Below are 7500 nucleotides of genomic sequence, written 5' to 3'. Positions count from 1 at the left end.
TTTACAAGATTTATTTTCTACCTGGATGAAAGTGACGTCTATATTAGCAATGGTTGGGGTTGGCTGTAAATGAGGACCAAGATTACCTTCCCTATGCTAATGTGTTAGTTTTCATATTTATTGAGAGAGAGAGAGAGAGAGAGAGAGAGAGAGAGAGAGAGAGAGAGAGAGAGAGAGAGAGAGAGAGAGAGAGAGAGAGAGAGAGAGAGAGAGAGAGAGAGAGAGAGAGAGAGAGAGAGAGAGAGAGAGAGAGAGAGAGAGAGAGAGAGAGAGAGAGAGAGAGAGAGAGAGAGAGAGAGAGAGAGAGAGAGAGAGAGAGAGAGATTGATTTCCATATGAGAGTGTGGTTTTTAAGTATGCTATAGAGGACACACTTATTCATTGACTACAGCCCACAAACTTGCAATGTCCCCATAGCATAGTTACAGACAACATCCTCTCATATATAAGTCTGTGTCAATCTTTCTGTGATGTACTCCAGCCCAGAGACCCACAACAGCATTAAGAGTGGAGAGAGAGAGAGAAGAGAAGACACACAGAATGGATGAATAGAGATGCTGTGGTTTGTAAAAATATGGTGTAAGGTCTGTTGGCTTTGGTGGGAATGGTTTTCCAATCATTCCTCTCTTGCACAACCATTTTGCTTCATAAACAGACATCTCTCTTTCATCTTCCCACCAAACACTGTTATTCCACCTTACATTTATATATTTGCATGCTTATCTTCTCAAATTGTTCCCCTTCCATTCTCTCCGCATGTCCAACTCTCTCCTCCTTTCTGTGGTTGATCACTCACTCCGCTGTTCCTCCACATTCATGACTATATATGATGCACATGTGCTTTATAATCAATCAAATGTTTCACGTAGATGATGTTTTCATTCACACACAGTTCCCCCTCCTCCCTGTTTCATTCATTGCCATTTTGCTCTCTCTCTCTCTCTCTCTCTCTCTCTCTCTCTCTCTCTGTGTGTGTGTGTGTGTGTGTGTGTGTGTGTGTGTGTGTGTGTGTGTGTGTGTGTGTGTGTGTGTGTGTGTGTGTGTGTGTGTGTGTGTGTGTGTGTGTGTGTGTGTGTGTGTGTGTGTGTGTGTGTGTGTGTGTAAGAGCTCAGAGCTCATGGTGACTGATCTTTGGGTAGGACTGAGGCCAATGACACACCACACACTGGGGCAGCGAAGCCACATCACCTCGGGTTACCTCCTGTACCTCGTTGCAGCTAGGTGAACTGGGGCTACACATTAAGAGGCTTGTCCATCTGCCTCACCGTGCCCGGGATTCGAACCTGGGCCTTCTTGGTTGTGAGCCGAGCGTGCTAACCACTACACTACGTGGTGTGTAAGTGTGTGTGTGTGTGTGTGTAATGATGCAGCTTGGAAGGTCGTCTTATGACAATTATTGATGAATGAAGGTAAAGGATGCGTGTCTATTACTTCTCTTTGTGTGTGTGTGTGTGTGTGTACATAACACACACACACATACACACACACTTATAAAAGTAGTAATGACATGCGCATCTATTACCTTCATTTGTCAATAATTATCATAAGGCAACCTTCTCAGCTGCATCAGCGCACACACACACACACACAACACACACACACACACACACACACACACACACACACACACACACACACACACACACAAACATAACTGACTGTCTTCAGCCTCTCTCTCACCGCCGCAATGTTGCATATCTAGCTGTCTTCTACCGCTATTTTCATGCTAACTGCTCTTCTGATCTTGCTAACTGCATGCCTCCCCTCCTTCCATGGCCTCACTGCACAAGATTTTCTTCTTTCTCTCACCCCTATTCTGTCCACTTCTCTAAAGCAAGAGTTAACAAGTATTCTCAATCATTCATCCCTTTCTCTGGTAAACTCTGGAACTCCCTGCCTGCTTCTGTATTTCCACCTTCCTATGACTTGAATTCCTTCAAGAGGGAGGTTTCAAGACACTTATTCATCAACTTTTGACCACTGCTTTGACCCTTTTTATGGGACTGCCATTTCAGTGGGCATATTTTTTTATTGGATTTTTGTTGCCCTTGGCCAGTGTCACTCATACATAAAACACACACACACACACACACACACACACACACACACACACACACACACACACACACACACACACACACAAATTATATTAGAAATTATTAGAAATTAGATAAGTTACCACTCACGAGCCTACGTGACGCCATGTATGTGAGCAACGCATGTTTTTAAGCATCTGGAGCAAAGTGGTTAAAGGAAAACTTTTTGACTTGAAATGTAATTAGATTCATCGGTTATCTTTTCTGGCTGACATTGTTTTTGGAAGGTGGCACTTAAAAGATATGTGAATGCTGTATCTAGATAAAAACAAACATTCACAAATACTCATTCCATTATGTGTCTGTCATTAGGCCCTCAAATAAACAACAAATTAAGTGAGGAGTTACCATCTCCCTTCCTGGCTTGCGCTCCAGTTGCTCTGAGTTGTAGCAGCAGTGACGTGTGGCACCCAGGATGAAGGTGGTCTGCAGGGTGGTCTGTGTCAGGGTGATGATGGCAGACAGCAGCAGCAGCACCGTGACAGCTCAAGCATCCTGTTGAAATTATCATATTTTTAAATGCTGAAAAGTGAAGGAAAAACCTGTCTCCATGGAATGTGGAAGTACACAACAACAACTCTCAAAGATTTCTTACAATAATAAGTCATCATTCATTGTATCCTTTTTTGTTGGCCACAAGATTATCATACAAATTTTCCATAGACATCTGCAAATTGGTACCTCTAGCTGTTATTAAATATGATATTAAGTTTGATAAATGTATTTATTTCATTATACATGAAAGTAATTGATTGCAAAAAAAAAATAATAACCAAAATATATTTTGACTTTTACTTTACAATGCCTTAACTGTTTGCTTTTAAAAAAATATGTAGATTTATTTTTTCATTTTAAAACTTATAGTCTAGACAACTAACTGGCCTTAAATTTTTCTGATATACAAATAAAGTAAGAAAGAGAGCACATTTCACTAACACTCATGGTGAAGTGTCCACCAATGATGGTGAAGGAGGTACACATGTAAACTCCAGTCTGACCAATGACCAACACAATTTGTCCAGCTGCATGTCTCTATCGGGCACAAACTCCACCTCCCGCATCTGTTTCATGCCCACCACCACCGTCACCGTGGCAACACTGAAAAATGGAATCTTATCATTCACACTGTTACAAAAAATATACTCCCATATATATATATATATATATATATATATATATATATATATATATATATATATATATATATATATATATATATATATATATATATATATATATAAATGGATTACTATTCCCGACGTTAAAAATTCTTTAGCTAATCTTACTTTGATATTTTGCATCCAATATTAACTACAATTTTTTCCTATGACATTTTCCAACTACACTTAAAGCCTTTCACTGTGAAACAAAACAATTAGAAGCATCAGAAGCAATGCATGCAGTCTCCTTTATAACCATCTACAAGACGTAGAGTTGGCATTGAAAAAGAATACATTTTGCAATTTCTTCCCAGTTCTAAGACTGGATGTGGCTGTAGAACGAATAAAGATGTCTTGAGAGTGACTGGATAATTAAAATCCCCCATAATTATGCAACTATTAACGCAACAAATGTCCGCAATAAGGTCATAAAGTTTTTTTGTCCGTAACAGGTGACTGGACTAGAGGATGATAGACGAGACCTAATGTTATTTTACAAGATTTATTTTCTAACTGGATGAAAGTGACGTCTATATTAGCAATGGTTGGGGTCGGGAGTAAATGAGGATGAAGATTGGCTTCCCTATGTTAAGGTGTTAGTTTTCATATTTATTGAGAGAGAGAGAGAGAGAGAGAGAGAGAGAGAGAGAATCAAGCCATTTGAAGTACATTTTTAGTCCCTTTATTTACACCATATTGCCTCTCTCTCTCTCTCTCTCTCTCTCTCTCTCAATAAATATGAAAACTAACACATTAACATAGGGAAGCTAATTTTAAAGACTCCTTAAATGAAACAGTAGTCTGACCCCCCTCTGCTCTCTCTCTCTCTCTCTCTCTCTCTCTCTCTCTCTCTCTCTCTCTCTCTCTCTCTCAGGTGGAGTTGGCAAGGTACCACCTCCGCCCCTGCCAATGTCTCTCATGACTTCAAGACGCCTCACTGTAACCTAACTTAATCTCACCTCACCTAAACTAACCTAACCTCAACTAACGTAATCTAACCAAACCTCACCTCACCTAACCTAACCAAACCTCACCTCACCTAATTTAACCAAACCTCACCTCACCTAACCTAACCTAACCTCACCTAACATAATCTAACCAAACCTCACCTAACCTAACCTCACCTCCTCTCATCTAACCTAATAATTCCTCACCTAATCTAACTTAATTTCTTCACTTATGCTAGTTTAACCTAATGCAACCTTTGCTAACTCAATTACCTTAACTAACCTAATTAATCTGCTATAACTTAACATGATCTAACCTAACCTATGTCATCCAAATCTTACTTTAATCTAATCTAATCTAACCTATGCAAGTTAATGTAAATTCATCTAATATAACCTAAACTATGCTAGTCTAACCTATCCTTAACTTACCTAACCTAACACACTATCTTAACCTAACCTAACCTTACTTAGCCTTACAATCTAATACACTTCAACTTACATAGCCTAACCTACTAACTTAAAATACTAACTAATACTAATACTAACTTAATACTAACTTAAAACCTTCCTATGCTTATATCACTTCTATATCCTCCTCCTCCTCCTCCTCCTCTTCCTCTTCCCTAACACAGTGACTCAGCGAAGCCAAGAAAACACGTAATTTCTGAATACTATCTTTAAGAGGTTCACCCAGTCAGCCCTCTTCCTCCTCCTCCTCTTTCCTGACCCCCATCCTCCCTTCTTTACTCACGTGTCTCTCCCTCCCTACACACACACACACACACACACACACACACACACACAGAGCGGGTCTCACAATGGTAATACACACATACATACGGACACTGACCCACCACACACACCCAGTCACCCACACCCACCCACATACATGTACACACGGACGCACACAGCCTGTCACCCTTACGTCAAACAGATTACACCCTTCTTCTCCCTGTCACTCATCCATCACACATCCCAGTCTCTCTCTCATCTTCTACTCTGTTAAATAACCAGTTAACACTCCTAGACTCCCTAGCCGGCGGGTTACTCTCACTAGGACCATATGACTAAAAATACGTCACATGGCCCGGTCAGAGAGAGCTAGCCTGGTCTGCCTACGCGAATCGAAAGCGTTTATTTGGGTACGGTTTAAAGGGACGAAGGTTTAAAGGGACAGTCTCTGCGTGAGTGTGTTTGGTCAAATGCTGAATACTCACGCCTGGTTCATTATACAGCCACATGGTCAGGCACAGATCACTCCTCCACGACACACACATAAACAAACACACAAAAACACTAACTAGTAACTGTACCTTTAGTTTCGTCTGCTCTCAAAATATTCCTCCATTACTAATGTAACCCACATTCCCTAGTGGTATACTTTCCTCGGAACACCCATATTTTTAAGAGCTTTTTATCCACCATATATGTCTCGGTTAACTCTCATCTTGGCTGGAAATTAAACTATATTGTATCAGTGTGGCCATCTTGAGGTCCCGGATGAAATGGCGGGCTGGGATTGGCTGTTCACGACCCGTTGTCATGGTGATGGTGGATGCCATTCACTTGACAGCTCATATTTTCTCGCTATTGAAAGGAGTTTATTAGAGCGTAACTGAAGCGTGTAAAGGCATCATTCCGCACTATACTATTAAGATATTGTAGTTCTGAAGTGTTCCTAGGGTTAGTAGGCTTGGATAAGGAGTATAACACAATTTAGATGGTGTGAAGAGCGGATGTTTTCGCGCGAAATTCAAAAAATTCCAGCCTCTGATATGATTACGTATGACTTAAGATATTGTAGTAAGAAAGTATCTGTGGGGTTAATAAGCTTGGGTAAAGAGTATAGGGGAATTTAAAGGACGTTTAAGAGACGGAGTGTGAGGAGAAGGTGTGTCAGCGCGATTCAAGTAATTCAAACCTGTCTCAGTTGATTCCACAGAAGACTCTTAAGATATTATATTGCTGAAGTGTTCCTAGGGTTATTAAGATTGGGTAAAGAGTGTAAGGGAATTTAAAGAGTGGATAAGGGAGGGAGTGGAGCGATTTGATGTCATACAGACCAAAGCCAGGTTACAGAGGGGTTTTATCTTTTAAAGGGGGCGACTCTGTTTCCTTGACCGAGTGACGAGGGAGAAGAAAAAAAATAAGAAGAGACATCAGCCACTGAACCACAGGGAGAGGAGTGAAGGTCCTTTCTCACTGTTCCCTATATAAGACACCATACACTCTAGAACACCAGGCCAGAAATCAAGAAACACGTGCTATTACAATATAGGTGAAGCTTAAGGACACGTCAGTAATTCAGCAACAGACAGTATTTCACAACTCTGCTTCACAAACTTTCTCGCAACGCAACCGGAATGTTTTAGCATGTTGTTCTTGTTTTGCTGTAGTTAAATGAATAACAGAATAAACAGGGAAGATAGATTTTTTCTTTTTTACCCAGAAACATAAAAACGTACATAATTTCTACTAGAACCTGATAAAAATTAAGAAAGATAAGACGCCAGATCGTTTGAGGATACAAGTTTCTCTTCTGTTATATAAAAATTACAGAACAAACAAGAATAGATGGATTTTTGTGCTAGTCATGAAAATGCCTTTGAAAACCTAAATAACAGACCAGAACATGATAAAAGTTCAGATAAGACGCGGGAAGATATGATAACACGGATTCCTGTTGTGTAATAAGTTGAATTACATAAGAAACACGTAAAGCTGGATTCTTTTTTTCCTAGAGTCACGAAAATACCTCTGAAAACCTAAATAGATCTCTAGAAATTTATAAAAGTTAAAATGAGGCGCGCGGTGCAACAACGACGTAACCGAGAAATGGAAGTTTCGAGAAAAACGCGCTCAAAGTTAAACACTGATTGCGCACAATAGGATACCCTTAAATAAGTAAGTATTATACATCATTTGAAAGGTCTTGGGTAGTTCTGTTTGGGGATGTAGGTTTCGAAGTGATAGGTGACGATTTTGGGTGGATGACTTACGCGTTAATTAACGCGTATACCGTAGGTAATAATTTTTTTTCCCGATATTGTTTTCATTTGTTAATAATGTGTTAGAGCCTATTACACATAGTATTAGGTGAAAGTTTCATGAAGATTGGTACATAAATAAATTTTTTATGAATTTTTTTCCGAGCGTAAAAAATAAAACTTACTCATTACCGGCTCATTACCGGCTCATTACCGCTCGACTTTGAGCCTTAGTACAGGTGCTTAGATGGTCGAATATGACTTGGCCGATATCACCACGAGACTTTTACACCCTTCTACCACACGG

General features: G+C 40.0%; 1 long non-coding RNA gene across 2 annotated transcripts in view; it reads right to left on the bottom strand.

Moving 5' to 3' along the window:
• The window catches only part of LOC135098080 (uncharacterized), an 11487-nt gene extending 5783 nt beyond the window's left edge, over nucleotides 1-5704 (bottom strand). The window contains exons 1-3 of one of the 2 annotated variants that reach the window (XR_010266534.1): nucleotides 5520-5704; nucleotides 3033-3194; nucleotides 2445-2591 (exon numbers count right to left, since the gene is read on the bottom strand). This is a non-coding gene — a long non-coding RNA (uncharacterized LOC135098080). Of the gene's footprint in view, nucleotides 1-2444; nucleotides 2592-3032; nucleotides 3195-5423; nucleotides 5491-5519 lie in introns of those variants that run through there. The other variant, XR_010266535.1, reaches the window with a different exon arrangement.
• Between the last annotated feature and the right edge of the window lie 1796 nt (nucleotides 5705-7500).

Source organism: Scylla paramamosain, unplaced genomic scaffold, assembly GCF_035594125.1.
Source record: "Scylla paramamosain isolate STU-SP2022 unplaced genomic scaffold, ASM3559412v1 Contig44, whole genome shotgun sequence".
Lineage (NCBI taxonomy): Eukaryota > Metazoa > Arthropoda > Malacostraca > Decapoda > Portunidae > Scylla > Scylla paramamosain.
This window is presented reverse-complemented; position numbering and strand designations above follow the sequence as displayed.